At 41.9% G+C, this 23,641-nt stretch overlaps 1 protein-coding gene across 1 annotated transcript in view; it reads left to right on the top strand.

Moving 5' to 3' along the window:
* The window catches only part of pax4 (paired box 4), a 48,428-nt gene that overhangs the window by 19,703 nt on the left and 5,084 nt on the right, over positions 1 to 23,641 (top strand). The window lies entirely within an intron of this gene.

Here is a 23,641-nt window from a genome sequence, read left to right as displayed (position 1 = left end):
ACACAGCAACACCAATACGCGGATACGCTCGGCTCCGCAGGCATCCTGCGCTCCAAATCACTCCGCCCTGAACAGCGAGTGCCCTCTGGAGGGTGCGCACTCCGGCCCTGCGCAGCTCACAGAGCGCGCGAGTGAAGTGCACAAGCCACGATTCGGGACTGAGCCGCTGTGTGTGAGATCCCAGCGCATATCACTTATTACTTGCAAGTGGAAGGATGGCAAGCCTAAAGACAATCATAACTACACAATGGGCAGTATTTGCATCAGTATTTGCAGTATTTTCATACTTTTATACTCTTTAATGAAAGGTGATACAAGGCGGAAGTCTGTGCCGTTTTTCAGCAGTCGCGTCACATGACCAACGCCAGCGAATCAGGAAGGTGGATGTCACAGTGACGTTGTCCAATGAGACGCCAGCTAGAGCTCAGCACAGCGTATTCGCGTATTCTCAATGTTTACACAGCACCGGAGCTGATACGATCTAGATTGAATACGTGGACGCTGGCGGATTCCCGTTTCCCCGCTTTTTCAGGGGGGTTAATGTAAACGGACAGTGCATCCGCGAAGAAAACGAGACAGATACGGTCTAGTGTAAACGTAGCCTATGTGTCAGCCCTTTGATGACATGGCGAATTGTCCAGGGTGTACCATGCCTCTCACCCATAGTCAGCTGGGAGAGGTTCCAGCTTGCCTGTGACCCAACACAGGATAAGCAGCTACAGATAATGGATGGATTTTTACTCTAAATAACAATGATTGAAATGTATTGCATGTGACTCCAACTTTGTGGTAACAATTTTAGGGAAGGGTCCATATGTGGGTGTGATGATCAGGTGTGCACATACTTTTGGTTATCCAGAGTACATATAAAACAGAAGTGAGCATGGTCTATATCAGCAATGTTTTTTTTGTTGGCTTGTTTGTTTATTTGTATAAATATTTCACTATATCCTGGAAATCCTGGAAAGCAATGAAAAAATATCGCTATTGGGGAAATATGTAATTTTTCATTCATAAATTGTAACCATTATATTTATATCTTTATTTGCTTTTTTTAAATATATAAAAATTTTATCAAGTCATGAACAGATGTTCTGTGTGTGGAACCTTCCGAAAAATTTTCTACCTTCTATCTAGTGTGACTGAGTAACAATTGTATGTTTCACAACACCGTCTTTCCCAAACTGTTAGTGGTTATAGTTGACATTTCACCAGACTTACTTTAGATTTTGGGTTTGTAACATTTCAGAAAGTTCAGAAGAACTCACTGGACATATCAGAATCTTCTATAAAACTGGACACACTCAGAGTGCTTCTGTGGTTCTTTAAGCAGCATTTCATTATAATGATTCGATAATTTCCTTCAATGATTTTCTGTTAATAATAACGGAGAATGGTCAATTCAGAACAACAAAAATCATGCACAATAAACATATAAATGAATGTTTTTAAAATTAAGGAATTGTATGATCATTTTTGAAGATCTTAGCAGAAAGGTGCAGCTCTGTGCAGCAGCAGCTCTACAAATAAAAATATTTATGTTGTTTGTAGAGAAATATGGTAGAATTATGGTTTTATTTTGGAGCTCAGCAAGGCCTTGTTTATGTCGGGCTACTGGAGCAAACTACTGGGAAAAAAATGTCTGAACATTTTGAGATAGTTTCAGTCTTTCTGTGTGTGTTTTCTGAAGTGCAGTTAATATGAGAAATTAGCTGAAACCTGGCAACATCCCAACAAGCTCACACAAACTTTTGAGTTTCATCCTGTGGAACTCCCAATGCACACACCTAGTCTGCATTACTGTAGAAATAAATAAATAAAATTACCGTGCCTTTAGGGGTACAATGGCTTGTCACTGGGGTGATACCCTCTAAGGTACTTATTTGTACTATTTATATGCTGCTTGGGAACATATATGTATGTTTTTGCCCCTAAAAAGGTACACATAGATACCTTGAGGTCCAATAATGAGTCCTAGGGGGTACATTTGTGAAGATTGTACCTTGGAGGACAGAAATAGACTCATTTTTGACAGTGTATGGGAACCCTCATCATGGAATATGTAAATACCATTTATTATACAATTTGTACAAATGGGAGATACACTGTTCAGTTTTATCCCAATCTAAACTCTGCCCTACTGAGCTCTAAAATAAAACTATATCATACTTTCTACTGTATTTATGTACAAACAAAAGAATAATGCTTACATATTTTAAGCAATTGCTTCATATAGCTCTCACAGATTGCAGATTGTGCACAAAGCTGAATGTCTTTGCTTGCACTCCAAAAAAGTATAATTTAATTAATGTTTTAAAATGTATATTGGGCGGCACGGTGGTGTAGTGGTTAGCGCTGTCGCCTCACAGCAAGAAGGTCCTGGGTTCGAGCCCCGGGGCCGGCGAGGGCCTTTCTGTGTGGAGTTTGCATGTTCTCCCCGTGTCCACGTGGGTTTCCTCCGGGTGCTCCGGTTTCCCCCACAGTCCAAAGACATGCAGGTTAGGTTAACTGGTGACTCTAAATTGACCGTAGGTGTGAATGTGAGTGTGAATGGTTGTCTGTGTCTATGTGTCAGCCCTGTGATGACCTGGCGACTTGTCCAGGGTGTACCCCGCCTTTCGCCCATAGTCAGCTGGGATAGGCTCCAGCTTGCCTGCGACCCTGTAGAAGGATAAAGTGGCTAGAGATAATGAGATGAGATGAAAATGTATATTGTATGACCATGGCACATGATTTTATCAGTCTTAAATGACCATTCTCCAATATTGGAAAATGTTTGTGTAAATAAGGTAAAATATTATTAGATTGTTGTAAACTGTAAGCCTAAATAACAGGTTTTTTTTTTTTTAATTTGGGGAAGAAATCAATGTTTTGAAACAGTATGCTTGCTTACTCAGGTATAATAAATAGAAGATATAAATCTTGTTAGTTCCACATAAATATGAACAAATATTTATTTATTCATGAATAACACATGAACAAATTAATGTTCTGCAAATTGGCATTTGTCGTAATAATTACCTCTGCCAACTTCGTTGGAGGAGGTTGTGTTTTCGCATCCATTTGTTTGTTTTCCGGTTCTCAATGTAACTCAAAAAGTATTGAATAGATTTTGATGAAATTTTGAGGAAAGGTTCGTCATAGGCCAAGGAACAATTGATTAGATTTGGATGCAAATCTGGATACATAATAAAATAAACATCTGGATATTCTAATATGTTTCTTGGCAGAGGTATGCATTCTACCGAGTGCCCTTCTAGTTTGTGAATGAAAATGTCTTTTTTTTTAGTGGCCCTGTTTTTCACCATTTTCTCGTGTTTCCAGGGAATTGTGGTAAATTAAAGAAAAAATCCCACTTCTGGTTTACAGCAGAATATGAAACAGGTATTAATATTTGAGCATAAGTAATGGCATTGGCCCTTACATCTAATATAATATTTGAATACACATTATACATATATAGAATATATAGAAGGTACACTATATGGCCAAAAGTATATGAAAACCTGATCATCACACTTGTCTGAGGGTCTTCCACAAACTGTTGTCACAAAGTTGAAAACATGCTATTGTATAGAATGTCTTTGTGTACTGTAACATTACAATTTCCCTTCACTGGAACTAAGAGGCCCAAACCTGTTCCAGCATGACAGTGCTCCTGTGCACAAAGTGAGCTCCATGAAGATATGAATAGGCAATCTTGTAGAAAGCTTTCCCCGAAAAGTGGAGGATTGTATACCAGCAAAGGGTTCTTTGGAATGGGATGTTCTGGAATCTGGAATGAGATTTTGGACTTTGTTCCACTCCTCAATGCATAATTTCCTTTATATTCCTTTATATTGTACAACCCCAATTCCAAAAAAGTTGGGACAAAGTACAAATTGAAAATAAAAACGGAATGCAATAATTTACAAATCTCAAAAACTGATATTGTATTCACAATAGAACATAGACAACATATCTAATGTCGAAAGTGAGACATTTTGAAATTTCATGCCAAATATTGGCTCATTTGAAATTTCATGACAGCAACACATCTCAAAAAAGTTGGGCCAGGGGCAATAAGAGGCTGGAAAAGTTAAAGGTACAAAAAAGGAACAGCTGGAGGACCAAATTGCAACTCATTAGGTCAATTGGTTATAGGTCATTAACATGACTGGGTATAAAAAGAGCATTTTGGAGTGGCAGCGGCTCTCAGAAGTAAGGATGGGAAGAGGATTACCAATCCCCCTAATTCTGCGCCGACAAATAGTGGAGCAATATCAGAAAGGAGTTTGACAGTGTGAAATTGCAAAGAGTTTGAACATATCATCATCTACAGTGCATAATATCATCAAAAGATTCAGAGAATCTGGAAGAATATCTGTGCATAAGGGTCAAGGCCAGAAAACCATACTGGGTGCCCGTGATCTTCGGGCCCTTAGACGGCACTGCATCACATACAGGCATGCTTCTGTATTGGAAATCATAAAATGGGCTCAGGAATATTTCCAGAGAACATTATCTGTGAACACAATTCACCGTGCCATCCACTGTTTCCAGCTAAAACTCTATAGTTCAAAGAAGAAGCCGTATCTAAACATGATCCAGAAGCACAGACGTCTTCTCTGGGTCAAGGCTCATTTAAAATGGACTGTGGCAAAGTGGAAAACCGTTCTGTGGTCAGGCGAATCAAAATTTGAAGTTCTTTATGGAAATCAGGGACGCCGTGTCATTCGGACTAAAGAGGAGAAGGACGACCCAAGTTATCAGCGCTCAGTTCAGAAGCCTGCATCTCTGATGGTGTGGGGTTGCATTAGTGCGTGTGGCATGGGCAGCTTACACATCTGGAAAGACACCATCAATGCTGAAAGGTATATCCAGGTTCTAGAGCAACATATTCTCCCATCCAGACGACGTCTCCTTCAGGGAAGACCTTGCATTTTCCAACATGACAATGCCAAACCACATACTGCATCAATTACAGCATCATGGCTGCATAGAAGAAGGGTCCGGGTACTGAACTGGCCAGCCTGCAGTCCAGATCTTTCACCCATAGAAAACATTTGGTGCATCATAAAACGGAAGATACGACAAAAAAGACCTAAGACAGTTGACCAACTAGAATCCTACATTAGACAAGAATGGGTTAACATTCCTATCCCTAAACTTGAGCAACTTGTCTCCTCAGTCCCCAGATGTTTACAGACTGTTGTAAAGAGAAAAGGGTAAACATGGCCTTGTCCCAACTTTTTTTGAGATGTGTTGTTGTCATGAAATTTAAAATCACCTAATTTTTCTCTTTAAATTATACATTTTCTCAGTTTAAACATTTGATATGTCATCTATGTTCTATTCTGAATAAAATATGGAATTTTGAAACTTCCACATCATTGCATTCCATTTTTATTTACAATTTGTACTTTGTCCCAACTTTTTTGGAATCGGGGTTGTATGTTTTTTGTAAGTGGAATTGCAGACCACATGTTTTCAGTGGAATTAAAGAGACTGAGATTGTCATTTCAAAGGAGTGATGTTTTCAAACCAGTTCTACATTGATTTTAATTTTGTATATTTGGTTCATCATTGGGCAGCAGAGTGGTGCAGTGGTTAGCACTGTCACCTCACAGCAAGAAGGTTCTGCATTCGAACCTCACAGCTGACCGGGGTCTTTCTGTGTGGAGTTTGCATTGTTTCCTCTGAGTGCTCTGTTTTCTTCCCACAGTCAAAAACATGAGAATTAGGTCAACTGGCTACTCTAAATTGCCCATAGGTATGAATTGTTGTTCGTCTTGGTATTAGCCCTGTGAGAGATTAGCAACCTGCCAAGGGTGAACCTCTCACCCAAAGTCAGCTGAGATTGGCTCCAGCTTCCTCCATGACCCTGATTGCTAAGCAGTATTAGCCTGGGCCCGCTCATCCTAAGTGTGACGCAACACGAGGGCCTGTTGCGAGCTTAGCCTGGCAAGGCAAGCTATCTCCAGCTCTTCCAAGCTCCCGAAAAATCGGGAGCCAATCAACTTTGAGCATCTCCAACGGCCCTGGGTAGAGGCGTGTTCAAGGCACTGACGTAGTAGAACTGCGACCGGAAGCCATAGATTGTTTACAGAATCTATGCCGGAAGTGCTTCATTCACTAGAAACATTACGAACATGGAGCAAGTTCTCATTGAAAACAGAGCAAAGAGCAGCCCTGGAGGTATTTATTGAAAGGAAGGACGTTTTCGCCTTGCTCCCGACCGGCTTTGGTAAGAGTTTAATCTACCAGTTAGCCCCGTCACGTCACATACGTCAGAGGAAAGAGTGATGTGATTGGTTTAAGCTTCGTCACAGCCTTTTCTGGCTTTGACCAGTAGCAAACTGAGGCATTTCAGGGAGGCGGGTCAACCACGCACTTTGGGAAACGGTTGGGCTTAATATCTTTGCCAGACCAAATGCTCGCAGAGCTTTGAAGTCGCGTTAGCCAGACTAAAGCAGTATAGCCAATGGATGGATGGATGGCTCATCATCTTGTTGACAGTAGGTGGCATTGTGGTACAGCGGGTAGCATTGCCACCTCACAGCACCAGACTCCCTGTTTTGAGCCTTAGCTTGGGTTACTCTCTGTGTGGGGTTTTGCATGTTCTTCCTCTGTTTATGTTGTAGATGTTTTTTTTTCTGGGTTGTCCGGTTTCTTCCCACAAGGTTGTGGAAAAGCTTTATCTATTGCCCTGTCTGAATCTTCTGTCAGAGGCAACCACAGTTAGGACTGAAAAATCTTGGTACCTGGGAAAGTTGAAGATGTCATCAATCTTCACAAAAGGACCTGAACCACAAAACAGCCCTGAAGTATCACTGATTCACCACCAGTTTGTACAAGGTGCTTTTCCTTGTATGCAGTCCTCATTTGTCACCAATGTTGATGTTGGGAATAACCAAGCACTGCATCATGTGAGATGCTCTCAGGAATGGCTTCTTTCTTGCAATGCTTTCAAACTGATTATTTCTTTTTAATGAAAGTGGCATTTAACAGTTGATTGTGAAACCTGTCAATCATAAGAATCAGCTGTGCAATTCTAAATCTGTTTTTCCAATGGTTGATACAAAGTTGGAAGCGTACCATTTTCTAAAACATCTGTGTATGCTGTAGTGTTAACATTTCCCTTCACTGAGGCATATCCTAAACAGCTCCAGACCATTGTTCATCCTCAACAGTACAGTACTGTTGGCACTACAGTATGTACTAAGTAGCTAAGTAGCTTTTTCCTGGCATCCACCAAACCCAGATTCATCCATCAGACTGCCATATAGTGAAGCATGATTCATCACCACAGAGAAGACATTTCCACGGCTCCAGAATCCAGTGGCAGCATGCTTTACACCACTCCAGCCCACACTTGCCATTATGGATAGTGATCTTAGGTTTGTGTGGATCTGCTTGCCATGGAAATCCATTTCATGAAGCTCCTGATGTACAACTCTTGTGCTGATGTTGCTTCCTGAGGCATTTTGGAACTCTGTAGTGAGTGATGCAATGGCATGGATTCACATTTTCAGAATCTCTGCCAAAGGCTCTTTGAAAAATGTACACATTCTAGATTCCTATGGTCAGTTAGAATGAGAAAGTGGGTTTAAACTCCTTCTACCCAATGTCTCCATTCTCCAAGAGCCCATTTTATTGGCAGGAGTTCTCGTTTTTGTATGTTGTAGGTTTGTTCAGCAGGGCTAAGCTTTCTGGAAAATAATACACAAGGATGTGCACTGGATGTACAAAGTCTACACACCCATGTTAGAAATTCCTAAATGTTTGGGTTTGTTTTTGTGATGAAAAAAATAACCCAAGATAAATTGTGTCAGATATTTTACCACCTTCAGTGTGATATAGCAGCCAACAAAATTCAAGTGAGCAGCAACTAGAAAATCTTTAGGGGAGAAAAAAATGGTAACCTGATTATAGTATGTAAACTGGTTATAGTACACCATAGTAAACCGGTTGCATAAATGTGCACATCCTTTTTTTTAATGGGGCATGTGGCTGTGCACGGAATTAACATCAATTAATGTCAATCACATTCAAACTCATGTTAAAAACTAATTACCATACATGTGTTATCAGTGAATTGATTCTGATGAACCCCAAATAAAGATCAAATGTTTTGTAGAATTTTCTTGACATCTTCTTGACTTCATCCAACTGCTGAAGCCATGGAGCTCATGAAGCTTCAAGGAGCTTACAAAGCATGTACAGGATCTCATTGTTGATCAGGAGAGGGGTACAAAAGGCTTTCCAGAATATTAGGTTACCGTGAAGGCCATCATCAACAAGTGGAGAAAATGGGGCACCACAGTGATATTACCAAGAACAGGACATCCTTAAAGGACCTACAGGAATTTCTGGCAAGTACTAGTCACTTCCTGTATGTGATAATCGCTCAGCTTCTTCATGTCTGGGCTATGGGGTAGGGTGGCTAGATGTAAACCTCTCTCATTTAGTGAGGCATGATGAAGTGTGGTTGTGGCAGCATCCTGCTATGTGGCTGTCTCTCTTCAGTTCTAGTCAAGAAGGACTCATGGATAGCAAATACCAATCTATTTTGGTACAAAAGCTGCAGGCCTGTTGCACAAAAGCTGCTGCTGATGAAGAAAATGATCAACTTACAGCATACCAATGACCCAAAGCACAAATCAAATCAACAAAATAATGGCTTCAGAAGAAGAAGATCAATATTTTTTGAGTGATCCAGTCAAAGCCCAGATTTAAATCTATTTGAAATCATGTGGAATGAATTAAAGAGACACAGGAAATCTCTTCATAATTTGATCTGGAGCAATTTTTGCAAGTAACAGTGGAATGAAATTCCAAATCAAGATGTGCTAAGTTAATAGACTCTTACCCAAAAAGACTGAGTGCTGTATTAAAAGCAAAAGGTTTTTTTTTAAGTATCTCATCTATCTTGACACCGTTTAGCCAAGAACATAACATAACAAAAGGGACGGTTGATAAAAATTTACATTTATGAAGATTCAGAGACAGGTGATTGCCCATGAGATTCTCTAGTGCTTGATAGAAACATTCCCTGAAGCTAATCTTCATCCATTATCCATAACTGCTTATCCTGTGCAGGGTCACGGGCAAGCTGGAGCCCATCCCAGCTGACTATGGGCAAGAAGCAGGGTACATCCTCCACACAGAAAGGCCCTCTTCAGCAACTGGGCTCGAACCTAGGACCTTCTTGCTGTGAGGCAACAGTGCTAACCACTACACCACCATGCTACCTGAAGCTAATCTCTGAAGATAAATACAAGAATGTTGATTACAAATCAGTTTAGCATTTTTCTCAGTACCTTGTTGACTAGGGCCTGGATGACTGAAGGAGCATTGGCTAGACCAGAGGGCACCAGAAGTTATTCAGCTCTCAATGTGTATGGAACAACAGGGGGGAAAATGACAGGTTTCATGGCACTGAGAACTCCTAAGACATAATTTTCTCCATTAGTCCAGGAAATAGTGGGATTATGGGTGATCGACCAAGCACAATGAAATTATGAGTAAATTTTTTACGATAAATATGAGTGAGAGAGATAGTGTTTGTGTGACTTGAACCACTCTCTAATTAGTTACTTCTGTGTCAGTAAAGTTCCCTGCTGCTCCTAAATCAATGATGGCTGTAAAATATTGGGATTGTGAGCATCATTCAAGGTATACTGTCAGTGAGCAGATTTCTCCTTATCTGAGAGCTTGACATGACCTCCATACTTTCCTCTTCATCTTGCTCAGGAGGTGATCTAGCATTTTAATGTGATTTCTAGGGCACTGTACACAAAGTTGATTATCAGTGTGGATGGCCAGCTGGATAAACTACAATTCCTGTCCAAACTGAGAGTAGGAGAGTTGAAATGTTGACTAATACCCCTTTTCCACCAAATCAGTTCCAGGGCTGGTTCGGGGCCAGTGCTGGTGCTGGTTCACAACTCGTTCAACTTGCGAGCCAGCTGAGAACCAGTTTGCTTTTCCATAGCTTGCGGTGCTAAGGGAAGCCACGTCATTACATTGCTGTATACGTCAGTTACGTCGTTGTATACGTCATTACGTCGCTGTATACGTCAGTTACGTCGCTACGTTTGCATAAACCTTGGCGTGAATATCAAAGCAAAAACAACACGGAAGAAGCAGCAGCAGCAACAACAATAATAATAATGGATGACTTCGCGTTTGTACAGCTGCTGCTTCTCGTCACTTAAAAATGGCGATCTTTCGCAGTCTTGTTATTGTTGTTGGTCTTAACAACTCCGCCCCCCCGCTGACATAAGCAGTTCTTTCCTCTGGCCCAGCAAAGAGTTGGTGCTAGCCTGGAACCGGTTTTTCTGGCCCAGAGCCAGTTCTTTGTCAGTGAAAACAGAAAACCCAGTTCCAAACTAAGCACTGGCCCCGAACCAGCCCTGGAACTGCTTTGGTGGAAAAGGGGCATAAGAGGTGTAGTTAGCCATGGCACAGTCTCTCACTTTTCCAGGAGAGAACATGATCTTATCAAGTCTCTGGTATAAAGTGGGGGAGAATTTGAAAATAGAAGAAAACATTGCATCAAAAATACCTTCCACTGGAGAGTTATCATATTTCTCTGGATGCACAGTGCAAGGTTTGTGTGTATCATACCTCTGGGTTATCACTCTGCATTCTGTCTGCAGATATGATATCCAAGGCAAAACTGACACTGATCAATTCCACTCTAATCTCTAACCTCTCTAACTTCTGCTGGATCCACAGGTTTCTTTCAGGCCTTTCTTTAACAATGAAAACTCAGACAAAGTGTGTGGATTCTTGTGCAGAAGGTTTAATATCAATTCAAATATCCACAACAAGTACATAATCGAAATAACAGAGTTGAAAGAACATTCTTAGGTTGAAACACCAGTGATGGTTGTAATTCAGGCAGAAAAGGTAATCCAATAATCAAAGTCAAAGAAGCAGAGCAAGAGTTATACATGATAATGGCAATACAATGCAAATGGCTCAGAACTTACTAAGCCAAAGCATCTGCTACATCTAAAGAATGGGTCAAGGTAGAGCCTGCCACAGATGTTGGTGCACTTCTTTTGCACCTAGTGTTGGCAGCCATTGCAGAAGATGGTATTACATTATACCCCTTTCCTGCAGACAGCACATGCATATTTGCCAGAGTCTCTCAGGGTGTTAAGGCTTGGGCTGGGTATTATCACCTTTGTTTTGGCCATGTTCACTCTCAGACCTCTTGTTTCTACACCATTCTTCCAAAGGGGGACCTTTTCTGTGAGTTCATATAGCGTCTCAGCAGTGATTATAAGATCATCTGCATATAACATCTCCCAGGGACTACTGATGGAGAGATCCTGAGACAGAGCTTCAAGGACAATGATAAATAGCAAAGGGCTCAGGAAAGCCTTGGTGAACTCCAACTTTCACTTCAAAATCATCACTGAAAGAGTTGTTGATGTAGACCCTGCTCTTAGCATCATTACATATTGCTTGGACTGTTCTTATTATCTACTCAGGGATTCCCAAACACCTCATGGCCTACCACAGAACTTTGCGAGGCACACGATCAAAGGCCTTTTCCAGGTCAACAAAAGCGACTTATAGGTTTCTATCCTTAGCCAAATATTTTTCCTGTAGCTGCCTCACAATGAAGATAGCATCACTTGTTCCTCTACCTTGGACAAAACCAAACTGCATCTCATCTATGTCCATGATACCGTGTCTTCCATAGGTGCTAAAGGAAAGCAACTGAACTTGCTTGAAATCCAAAAGACTTCTTCAGTTCTGTCTGACCAGTGGGAAGTTTCAGGTATTTATCCTCTAGTGGACCAAAAGCAACCCTAAGGAGAGTCATTGGCGGCGGTGTTCAGACGGCTCTTTTGCTTGTCCACCATTATCTGGATTTTGCATCATATATGAACTCTGGCTGTTTATTTCGAGGATCTATCTTAAATAAGTATGCTGATGGCTCAAAATTCATCATCCTAACAGATAAGGAATGCTTTTTGTGGTGTTATTCGAGGGACCTGAAATGGATGATTTTAAATTTCCGCTAAAGCACCATCTTCTAAGCTTTGACATCTGTGGAAATAACTTCCGTATTTTGCTATCTATTCTTCTTGCTGGAGATGTCAGCATCAACCCAGGACCTCCTAAAAACCAATTAAAGGGGAAACAAGGTACAGTTCCAGCTAAATGCCTTGTCATCAACGCTCGAAGTCTTGTAAGCAAGCATTTAAGCGAAGGTAAACAAATCTGTCATCTAGCTCGCTTTCAGGAGTTAGTTTACTCTGAGCTTGCTGACATTGTTTGGGTAACTGAGACATGGCTTAAGGACAACATCAATAACTCAGAAATCCTGCCATGGGGCTATACAATATTTCAAAAAGACCGGATTTTACGCGGTGGTGGAGTTTTACTTGCAATAAATTCAAGCTCTTTCCCAATAGTGCAGGAAATTAACTTCAATATGGATCTTGAACTTGTCACTGTGGAACTGGCATCAAGCTCGAACCTAAAATATTTAATCTGTTGCTGTTACAAGTCCCAACATAATGCTAACAGACAGTGGATGGATAAATTTAATATATTTCTAGCAAATTCATGTTCTGGATATTCAAATATATTAATATGTGGCAACTTCAATTTCCCTAAAGTCCATTGGGATTCACCAGAATTTACTATAGGTGTTGATGAAGTCTTATTTACTGAATTGTTGAACGATTATCATCTTACTCAACTCAACACCTTTCCCACAAGAGAAGCGAATATTCTAGACCTTGTTCTTACCAATGCTCCAAATCATATTACAAATTTATCAGTTTTCAGCCCAGAACAGAGCAGACTAATAACGGACCATTCAGTAGTTGTTTTCGACCTTAAGATGTCAATCAAAGCAGTGCCGCAGCTCAAGAGAGCAGTGTACAGCTATAGTAGAGGCGATTTTGATGGACTTTGCACTGCTTTGGAAGCAATTGATCTATCGAATGCTATCAACTCTGAGTCCGACATTAACATCTGTTGGATAAAATGGAAAGATATGTTCCTCGTGGCAGTTCAGGACTATATACCAACAAAAAAGATTAAAGGCAGGAACAACCCTCCTTGGATTGCTGGCGATATCATTCATGCCATAAAGAAAAAGGAAGCTGTTCATCGGAAACTAAAGGTCTTGCCGACTGACGCGATGGAAAAGAAATTCAAAGAAATGCGGGCCAATATTAAATCACTGGTTCGTGATAGTCGTGCTATGTTTTATGATTCTTTAGATACTGACTTTGTAAACAACCCTAAAAGATTCTGGTCACTCTTCAGATTGAACGACAAGCAATCTAGTGTTCCTGACAAGTTATCAATGGGTTTACAGGAAGGATTAGATTCAGCTGCTGCTCGCAATGCTTCCACACCTCGTGACATTGCAGAACTTTTTAACATCTATGGCCAAGTTTACTTTAGACCATATCTGTCTCGTTTTCTTCGCGGATGCACTGTCCGTTTACATTAAAACGCCTGGAAACGCCGGGAAACAGGAATCCGCCAGGGTCCACGTATTCAATCTAGATCGTGTCTGGTCCGGTGCTGTGTAAACATTGAGAATACATGGATACGCTGTGCTGAGCTCTAGCTGGCGTCGTCATTGGACAACGTCACTGTGACATCCACCTTCCTGATTCGCTGGCGTTGGTCATGTGACACGACTGCTGAAAAACGGCACGGACTTCCGCCTTGTATCACCTTTCATTAAAGAGTATAAAAGTATGAAAATACTGCAAATACTGATGCAAATACTGCCCATTGTGTAGTTATGATTGTCTTTAGGCTTGCCATCCTTCCACTTGCAAGTGGTAAGTGACGCGCATGCCCGATATGCACTGGGATCACACACACAGCGGCTCAGTCCCAAATCACTGCTCGTGCGCTTCACTCACGCGCTCTGTGAGCTGCGCAGGGCCGGAGTGCGCACCCTCCAGAGGGCACTCACTGTTCAGGGCGGAGTGATTTGGAGCGCAGGATGCCTACGGAGCCAAGCGTATCCGTGTATTGGCGTTGCTGTGTGCACGCGAATCGTGTATTGGCGTTGCTGTGTGCACGCTAATCGTTTTAAAAACATTAATCTGATGATCCACTGATATGGTCTAATGTAAACCCCACCTATTTTATGTCTGTGTTCAATGACACTGACTTGAACATGACGATCACAGACCCTCCTGTAACTGCAATTAGCCTAAGCCCCACTCTGTCAAACCTACAGCTCTCCACTGAGGAAGTACTAAAGGCACTACAATTGCTCGACGTTAACAAAGCAACCGGACCAGATACTATCCCAGCTAGGTTACTCAAGGACACTGCTCTGCAAATAGCACTATCGTTGTGTCTCTTATTCAACAAGTCTCTTGCATGCGGATCACTCCCAGATGAGTGGAAGCTTGCCAATATAATGCCCATATTTAAAAAGGGTGATAAGAGTTTTGTTGAGAACTACCGTCCTGTCTCGCTACTCTGCATTGTGTCTAAGGTTCTTGAAAGATGTGTGCTTAGCAACTTACGTGACCATTTGTTGCAGTTGATTAATTCATCTCAGCACGGGTTCATCCCAGGCCGCTTGTGTACTACCCAGCTTGTGGAGGTATTGAGGTTTTTCACCCACGTGATCAAGTCATGTGATGCATCGTTAGGCTGCCATTTTGGACGTCACGGCTCGAATCAGTTTGAATGTGAGGAAGGCGACAAACGAAAAACATAAAAGAAAAAGGAGCAAGATGCAGAAAACACCTTCACTATCCAGCAACGTAGGGCATTTACAGGGTGAGCAGAGGGAGAGGTATTTGCAAAAATTGAGGTTAGCAGGCTTAGAGAACGACGTTTACCTGCTTCCACCAGGATTGTTCACTGATGTACGGAAGTACACGAAGCCCTCGTCTTTACCTGACTTCGGCCCACATGATCTGTATACCTATGTCGTTAAAAACCCATCGCCATACACAGGTATTGATCTGAAAGCGTATAAGAGTTTGGATGCCTACAAATATTTTGTGTCAGGCTGGGTAACATGCCTACATCAGTGGGTCGTCCCTGGAGCCGGTGGTCGCCATCTTATTACAGCTAAGGTTTGTTCACATTTTCATTTACTTTCGGTCCTCAGGATAAACAAAATGTTATTAAATGTCATTGAAATAACTTCTTAGTCTGTTGAGACATGGCCCGTTATAAATTTGCTGTTACCAGGCAATGACCAAGAACTGTATTATTAGGGTCAGTGTCTGTGTTGTAGCAGTGTACTAGCAGCTAGCTGTTAGCACTAGCTAATGTCAACAACATAGTAGCTAGTATGTTACTGTAGCAATGTTTACGTTCAGTCATTTGGATGACTGTTAAAACCTTTCAGTCTCAATTTTTTCCTTTACTGTATTTACTAGCCGGAGCACGCTGCTTAATTTGAGGGGGAGCAAGCCGGAGCGCGCTCCGGAACCTCGGCCGGAGCACTCCGGGAGCAAGCCGGAGCGCGCTGCTTAATTTGAGGGGGAACAAGCCGGAGCGCGCTCCGGCAGCTATTTACACTGGATCCGGTGTAAATAGCTGCTGGATCATAATTACAGTAAACTAGTAAATACAGTAAAGGAAAACTTGAGACTGAAAGGTTTTAACAGTCATCCAAATGACTGAACGTAAAAATTGCTACAGTAACATACTAGCTACTATGTTGTTGACATTAGCTAGCTTGACCTTCAAAATGGCGGACACCGGGGCATCACGTGACCCTGTGACGTCAGGTGAAATACCTCAATTGGACCACATTGGCTCCTTACTGGATGATGGCAAACAAACTGATATTGTCTTTATGGACATGTCTAAGGCGTTTGATAAAGTAAACCATGTTGCTCTTATTAATAAACTCAAGGGTTTCCATATTTCTGGGATGCTCCTTGAATGGTTCAGATCATACCTACACAGCCACCACCGGCGTATGACCATCCTTGGGACAACTAGTTCAGAAAAATGTGTCGTCTCAGGAGTTCCACAGGGATCAATCTTGGGGCCTATTCTTTTCTTGTTGTACATTAACGACCTCCCAGACATCGTTGATAATTGTCAAATATCTTCTTTTGCTGATGATACCAAAATTTACTGGTGTATCAACTCCGTTACGGATGCTGTTCTCTTGCAAACTGACCTTGACAATCTTGTCTCTTGGTCTTCTACCAATGGCCTCACTTTCAACCAAGCCAAGTGCAAGTGTCTGCGAGTCACAAGGAAAATTAAACCCATCCTCCATCCATACAGGATCAAGGGAGACGCCCTGGACACTCCCATAGCTGAAAAAGACCTCAGAATCTGGGTATCAAACAATCTCACCTGGACTAAGCACATACTGGATAGATGTGCCAAGGCCAATAAACTACTGGGGTTCTTACGAAGAAGTGCAGTTGAAATCACAAGCACAAGGACTCGTCGCGCCCTATATCTTGCTGTGGTTCGCCCTATCCTTGGTTATGCAAGTCATATTTGGTGTCCTCAGACCATTGAGCTGATCAAGCATATTGAGAGGATCCAAAGACGGGCTTCAAAATTCATATTAAATCTTCCCTTCCTCTGTTGTGAGTCATACACAGACAGGCTTACCACATTAGAGCTGATGCCAATTTCATACTGGCATGAATACATGGACCTTGTCTTCTTCTTTAAAGCTACAAATGGCCTTGTTCAGTTGTCTGCTGATGTGCTACCATCCCCTGATATTCCTAGATGAGTGACAAGATCTTCGTCCAACACAAACACGATTCTCTTTCGGTTACCCAAATGTAGGACTGCAACTTTTCAACGGTCCTATCTTGTCTGAGTTACACGTGTCTGGAATTGTCTACCACCTAACTTAAGATGCAAGAACTTAAACCTGCTGCAATTTAAAACATTACTTAAGAAATATTACAACCCCGATTCCAAAAAAGTTGGGACAAAATACAAATTGTTAATAAAAACGGAATGCAATGATGTGGAAGTTTCAAAATTCCATATTTTATTCAGAATAGAACATAGATGACATTTCAAATGTTTAAACTGAGAAAATGTATAATTTAAAGAGAAAAATTAGGTGATTTTAAATTTCATGACAACAACACATCTCAAAAAAGTTGGGACAAGGCCATGTTTACCACTGTGAGACATCCCCTTTTCTCTTTACAACAGTCTGTAAACGTCTGGGGACTGAGGAGACAAGTTGCTCAAGTTTAGGGATAGGAACGTTAACCCATTCTTGTCTAATGTAGGATTCTAGTTGCTCAACTGTCTTAGGTCTTTTTTGTCATATCTTCCGTTTTATGATGCGCCAAATGTTTTCTATGGGTGAAAGATCTGGATTGCAGGCTGGCCAGTTCAGTATCTGGACCCTTCTTCTACGCAGCCATGATGCTGTAATTGATGCAGTATGTGGTTTGGCATTGTCATGTTGGAAAATGCAAGGTCTTCCCTGAAAGAGACGTCGTCTGGACGGGAGCATATGTTGCTCTGGAACCTGGATATACCTTTCAGCATTGATGGTGTCTTTCCAGATGTGTAAGCTGCCCATGCCACACGCACTAATGCAACCCCATACCATCAGAGATGCAGGCTTCTGAACTGAGCGCTGATAACAACTTGGGTCGTCCTTCTCCTCTCTAGTCCAGATGACACGACGTCCCTGATTTCCATAAAGAACTTCAAATTTTGATTCATCTGACCACAGAACAGTTTTCCACTTTGCCACAGTCCATTTTAAATGAGCCTTAGCCCAGAGAAGACGTCTGCGCTTCTGGATCATGTTTAGATACGGCTTCTTCTTTGAACTATAGAGTTTTAGCTGGCAACGGCGGATGGCATGGTGAATTGTGTTCACAGATAATGTTCTCTGGAAATATTCCTGAGCCCATTTTGTGATTTCCAATACAAAAGCATGGCTGTATGTGATGCCACATACAGCATGCATTTTGTGATTTCCAATACAAAAGCATGCCTGTATGTGATGCAGTGCTGTCTAAGGGCCTGAAGATCACGGGCACCCAGTATGGTTTTCCGGCCTTGACCCTTACGCACAGAGATTCTTCCAGATTCTCTGAATCTTTTGATGATATTATGCACTGTAGATGATGATATGTTCAAACTCTTTGCAATTTTACCCTGTCGAACTCCTTTCTGATATTGCTCCACTATTTGTCGGCGCAGAATTAGGGGGATTGGTGATCCTCTTCCCATCTTTACTTCTGAGAGCCGCTGCCACTCCAAGATGCTCTTTTTATACCCAGTCATGTTAATGGCCTATTGCCAATTGACCTAATGAGTTGCAATTTGGTCCTCCAGCTGTTCCTTTTTTGTACCTTTAACTTTTCCAGCCTCTTATTGCCCTTGTCCCAACTTTTTTGAGATGTGTTGCTGTCATGAAATTTCAAATGAGCCAATATTTCGCATGAAATTTCAAAATGTCTCACTTTCAACATTTGATATGTTGTCTATGTTCTATTGTGAATACAATATCAGTTTTTGAGATTTGTAAATTATTGCATTCTGTTTTTATTTACAATTTGTACTTTGTCCCAACTTTTTTGGAATTGGGGTTGTAGAATGACGCTCTTTCCAATTACAATTATGAGGATCCACGTCAATTTGTTTGAAATGTAATACTGCAAGAAGTCTAGCGAGCCAAATCACCTGCTGCTATTAATGTTGTATTTTTGTATTCTTACTGTAGTATACTTTTATTGTTTTTCTGGGCCCACAGTAATTGGTTTTTACTGTTGTGGTGTCCCTGCCTATCCATTATTGTATTTATCAGGTGAAGCTAGCTAAATAAATAAATAAATAAGGTCACATGGGTTGTTGACCCTCTCAGCCATCCTGTAGGTTATTAGGGTCACTGGAGGCCGGGAGTGAATGGCGTTGGCAGGCTAGAGGGTCATTAGGGTGGATCTGTGGGTCGTTGGCTATTTCTGCCATCATGTGAGTCATTTAAGTCAGCTATGTCTTGGTGTGGATGTGTATTCAGTTGTCTGGGGAGTGTGCCAAGGATTGCATTGTAGGTGGCTGATAAATGGTGTCAATGCTGTTCAGTGATGGTTGTTCCAGGTTGACGAAGATAGTTTCTTTTACTCCTTTTTCAAGCTATTGGTCTTCTCTGGTTAAAATATGTATATTGCAGTCCTGAAACAACTGTCCTTTGTTATTGAGATGAAGATAGACTGCAGAGTCCTGGCCTGAGGAACTGGCTCTCCTGTGTTGAGCCATGTCCTTGTGAAGTGGTTGTTTCTTTTCCCCAATGTACAGGTCTGTGCATTCCTCACTTGATTGAATTGCATATACTATGTTGTCCTGTTTGTGTCTGGGTATTCTGTCCTTAGGGTGGACCAATTTCTGCCTCAGAGTGTTACTGGGTCTGAAGTGTACAGGGATGTTGTGTTTGTGGAAGATCCTCCTGAGTTTCTCAGATAGTCCAGAAATGTAGAGAATGACAATGTTTTTGCATTTGTTGCTGTTTTCTTCCCTGTCTGTTATGTTTCTTTTCCTGATCTTGACAAAAGCCCAGTTGGGATACCTGCACTTCGAAGTGCTTCGTTGATGTGTTTTTGCTCCTTCTCTTTTCCCTCTACCATTGTAGGGATGTTCTGAGCCCTGTGATGTAAGGTCCTAATAACCCGCAATTTGTGTTCCAGTGGGTGGTGAGAGTTAAACAGTAGGTACTGGTCTGTGTGGGGGGGTTTCTGGTAGACCTCAAACAAGACAAAAGCCTTAGCATCGAGGTCTACTGGAAACCCACACAGAGATGAGCCTTTCTTCTCTTACAGCATAACTGACTGTCTCATCCCACCGCCATGTCTGCTTCCTCCACTTGCTTTTCTTTGTAGATCCACACACTTTATCAGCTGCTGTTAGCAGGCTGCTTTTCAGGGGTTGCCAGGGTTCCTCAACCAACATGGAGTGACTGTCTTGCAGCTCAGTTTCCACTGTTTCTAGTGTTTCTTCACCACAGGATCTCTTAGCCTCCAGGTATGGAACTTGAGGGTAAAAGTTTTCTTACATGACTTGCCAGTCTTGAGAGTAAGATCACAGATGAGCAATTTATGCTGTGGTGCACATTCCTCCCAGGAAGGACCTTGGTGTTGGTGACAAGTCGAAATTCACAGCATCTTACAAGAATGTAATTGACGTGGGTGAAGGAGCCTGCTAACTAGTAGGTGACCAAATGGTTTACTCTCTTTTTGAAGAAAGAGTTACAAATGATGAGCTCATTAGCCACAGAGAATTTGAGCAGCCTTTCCCCTTCAAAGTTGTGGTTGCCATAGCCAAACCCACCATGAATACTTCCAATATGGCCACTGAAATCGAAGTGGAGCAAAGTCTCAGAGATCCCAATCTTGGACACAGTACAGTGAAGCAGTTCATAAAAAGTGTCTTTGGCCCTGTTATCTAGCCCTATTTGTGGGGCATGTATTGAGAGGATGGTTAAGATGTTAACCATGTTGATCTTGATAAGGAATGTTCTATCAGATATATGCTTGATTTCAAGCACACACTCCACCCACTTCTCTGCCAGGAGAAAACTAACACCACCAATACTTATCCAGAAGAACTTATACCTGGAGTCTTTTCCTCTAATCATACCATACCACAATCGATCCACCCCTCCATCTTGTCTCTTGGAGACAACAGAGATTGATTTTCCTTCTAAAAATAGTCTCAACCACCTCACTACCTCCGCCTCTCATAGTACCAACATTCAACGTTGATACCCAAAACATTTGACGTAGTTGCTTGATGATGATCTGGCGGTGCCCACATCCGACACCCACCCCACCTTTGACTACAATCCTATCTCTAGGAGTCCTGTTCTCATTAACATTTCTACAGACTACTACCATGACTTTAATGAGGCAAGGTTTTACAGATGGATGCCCTTCCTAATGCCAACCTAGAACTCACAGCATCTAGGGAGCTAGGTTCCAAAGGTTGCTACCCACCAGGGGGCCAAAATGAGCAAACCAAAAGATGAAAGGAAAATGCACACAAGGAGACAGTGCATGGAATCAAAACCAAGAAGAGCAACAGCAACAACTGTTTTAAGGTGCTAGTAGCCTGCCTTTCGCCCCTTCTCCTGTTGGTACGAAATGGTTCTGCCACGTGTAGGCCAGGAGTTGGACTTGGTTGTCAAAGGCTATATTTTGTGCTGAGACACTGGGTCATTTTATCGGCTGAGAGGGCAAAACCTCACAACCACCCTGGCGATAACAACCTTTAAAACCAATATGAGCATTTTCCATTCTATTTAAAAAAAAACCAAGAAGATAGAGTCATCTATATCCCCCACCCTATATACCAACTATATACCAAGTCTCAAGATATTATTTGTCACATTTTTCAAGTTCTGCTGTAGGAATCCAACCCTACCTCTTTACACTGACCTCAGCAGCCCATGACATAAGCCCACCAGACCTTTGGTCCAGGTGAGATAAAAATGAAAATTTCTCACATTGCTTAATATTAAAAGGCACATATACTTAATCAACACATATACCAACTTTCAAGACCATATCACTCATAGTTTTCAAGTTCTGCTCCGGAAACAAAACCTACCTCTAAGACTAACCTGAGAGACTAAAGGCCAATTTATGCTGACAATGCAGTCCTCGCAGATGGCATCGCAGATGGCGTCTGCGTAGCCCCCCCCTTCGCAGACGCTCTGTGCGCACCTCCCAAAAATTGTGACCACCGCAGAAGCCTCGCAGACAGCGTCGCAGACAAGAGGGCTCTGAATGGTCCACTCTACATCCGCTGTACACGCACTTCCGCTTCCCTACTTTCCCGGTTTGGTTTGTTTTCACTACCGCCATTTTTAAAAACACGAGCGAAGATGGAGCAGCACGAAGAGCGGTTGATCGAGGAAGTGAGGAAGTACGTACATCTATACGACTCCAGTTCTAGTCATTATAAGTAACCGGAGGATAAACACTCCACTATCCACACCCACCAACTACTCCTAGCGATTTCGCGACTTCGTGCCCCCTTGCGTTGTGGCGGTGAATAACATCGCGCATGCCTATTACTCCCCGCTCAACGATAAATTACAACTGTCTGCGAAAAGCTATCTGCGAAAGCCTTGTCGCAAGAGCATGCAGAGGCCCTAAGTCTGAAATTGTTTTCATGCAAACATGAAAAATTTTAATTTCTCAAATTTCTTAGTATGAAAAGGCACATCACCAAGTTTCAAATCTGTATCATGAATGGTTTTGGATATATGCTCCGGAAATTAAAATTGCTCTTAGAAACTAAGTCAAAATCTAATTTTATGTAAAAATTTGAAAAAAAAATTTTTTCAAAAATCCAAAATAGCAAAATGCACCATTGTACTTGTTGCCTGATATGTATGCAAAGTTTCATGAAGATATCTTCAGTAGTTTTAAAGATATGGCCTGGAAACAAAAACGTGACCGGACGGACAGCCAGATGGATGAACGGACAGAACACATTTCTAAAAGGCACATCTACATCACCTTGTTAACATGTATACCAAGTTTCAAATTCGTATCATGAATAGTTTTGGATATATGCTCTGGAAATGAACATTGCTCTTAGAAACTAAGTCAAAATCTATTTTTTATGCAAAAATTTAAAAAATACTTTTTTTCAAAAATCCAAAATAGCAAAAGGCACCAGTTCACATGTTGCTTGATATGTATACAAAGTTTCATGAAGATATCTTCAGTAGTTTTAAAGATATGGCCTGGAAACAAAAATGTGACCAGACGGACGGACAGCCAGACTGACAGACGGATGGACAGATGGATGGATGGACAGACTGTCAGATGGACAGAACCCGTTTCTATATCCCCCACTAAACTTTGTTTGGTTTCTCAGTTTCAGTGTTTGATATGTTGCCTTTGTACTATTTTCAATGAAATATAGGGTTTCCATGATTTGCAAATCATCACATTCTGTTTTTATTTGCAGTTTACATGTCCCAACTTGGGCGGCACGGTGGTGTAGTGGTTAGCGCTGTCGCCTCACAGCAAGAAGGTCCTGGGTTCGAGCCCCGGGGCCGGCGAGGGCCTTTCTGTGCGGAGTTTGCATGTTCTCCCCGTGTCTGCGTGGGTTTCCTCCGGGTGCTCCGGTTTCCCCCACAGTCCAAAGACATGCAGGTTAAGTTAACTGGTGACTCTAAATTGACCGTAGGTGTGAATGTGAGTGTGAATGGTTGTCTGTGTCTATGTGTCAGCCCTGTGATGACCTGGCGACTTGTCCAGGGTGTACCCTGCCTTTCGCCCGTAGTCAGCTGGGATAGGCTCCAGCTTGCCTGCGACCCTGTGGAAGGATAAAGCGGCTAGAGATGATGAGATGAGATGAGATGTCCCAACTTTTTGGAAACAAAGTTGTAATTAAACATGATAAAAAATGGTGTAATCTGACACGTGCCAAAAAACACATGCCTTGAGGGCTATGTTATTCCAGTTTTGAATTAGGGTTTAGAGAGCTCTGTGAAGGGGCCCACTATACACCATAAAGGGTTTCAAAAACACAAGTGCTGAAGAGTCTCTAACATGAACACTAGTTGTATAAGAAATTGTGCTACTTTGAACCCCAGATAACCACCAGTGTTGGTGAAATCTACCTATATACCTTCTTGTGTGTATGCACATGTATACTGGAAACTTCC

The sequence above is a fragment of the Neoarius graeffei genome, chromosome 21 (assembly GCF_027579695.1).
Source record: "Neoarius graeffei isolate fNeoGra1 chromosome 21, fNeoGra1.pri, whole genome shotgun sequence".
NCBI classification, from domain to species: Eukaryota; Metazoa; Chordata; class Actinopteri; order Siluriformes; family Ariidae; genus Neoarius; species Neoarius graeffei.
Note: the sequence above shows the minus strand (reverse complement) of the source record. Positions and strands in the feature narration are given on the sequence as shown.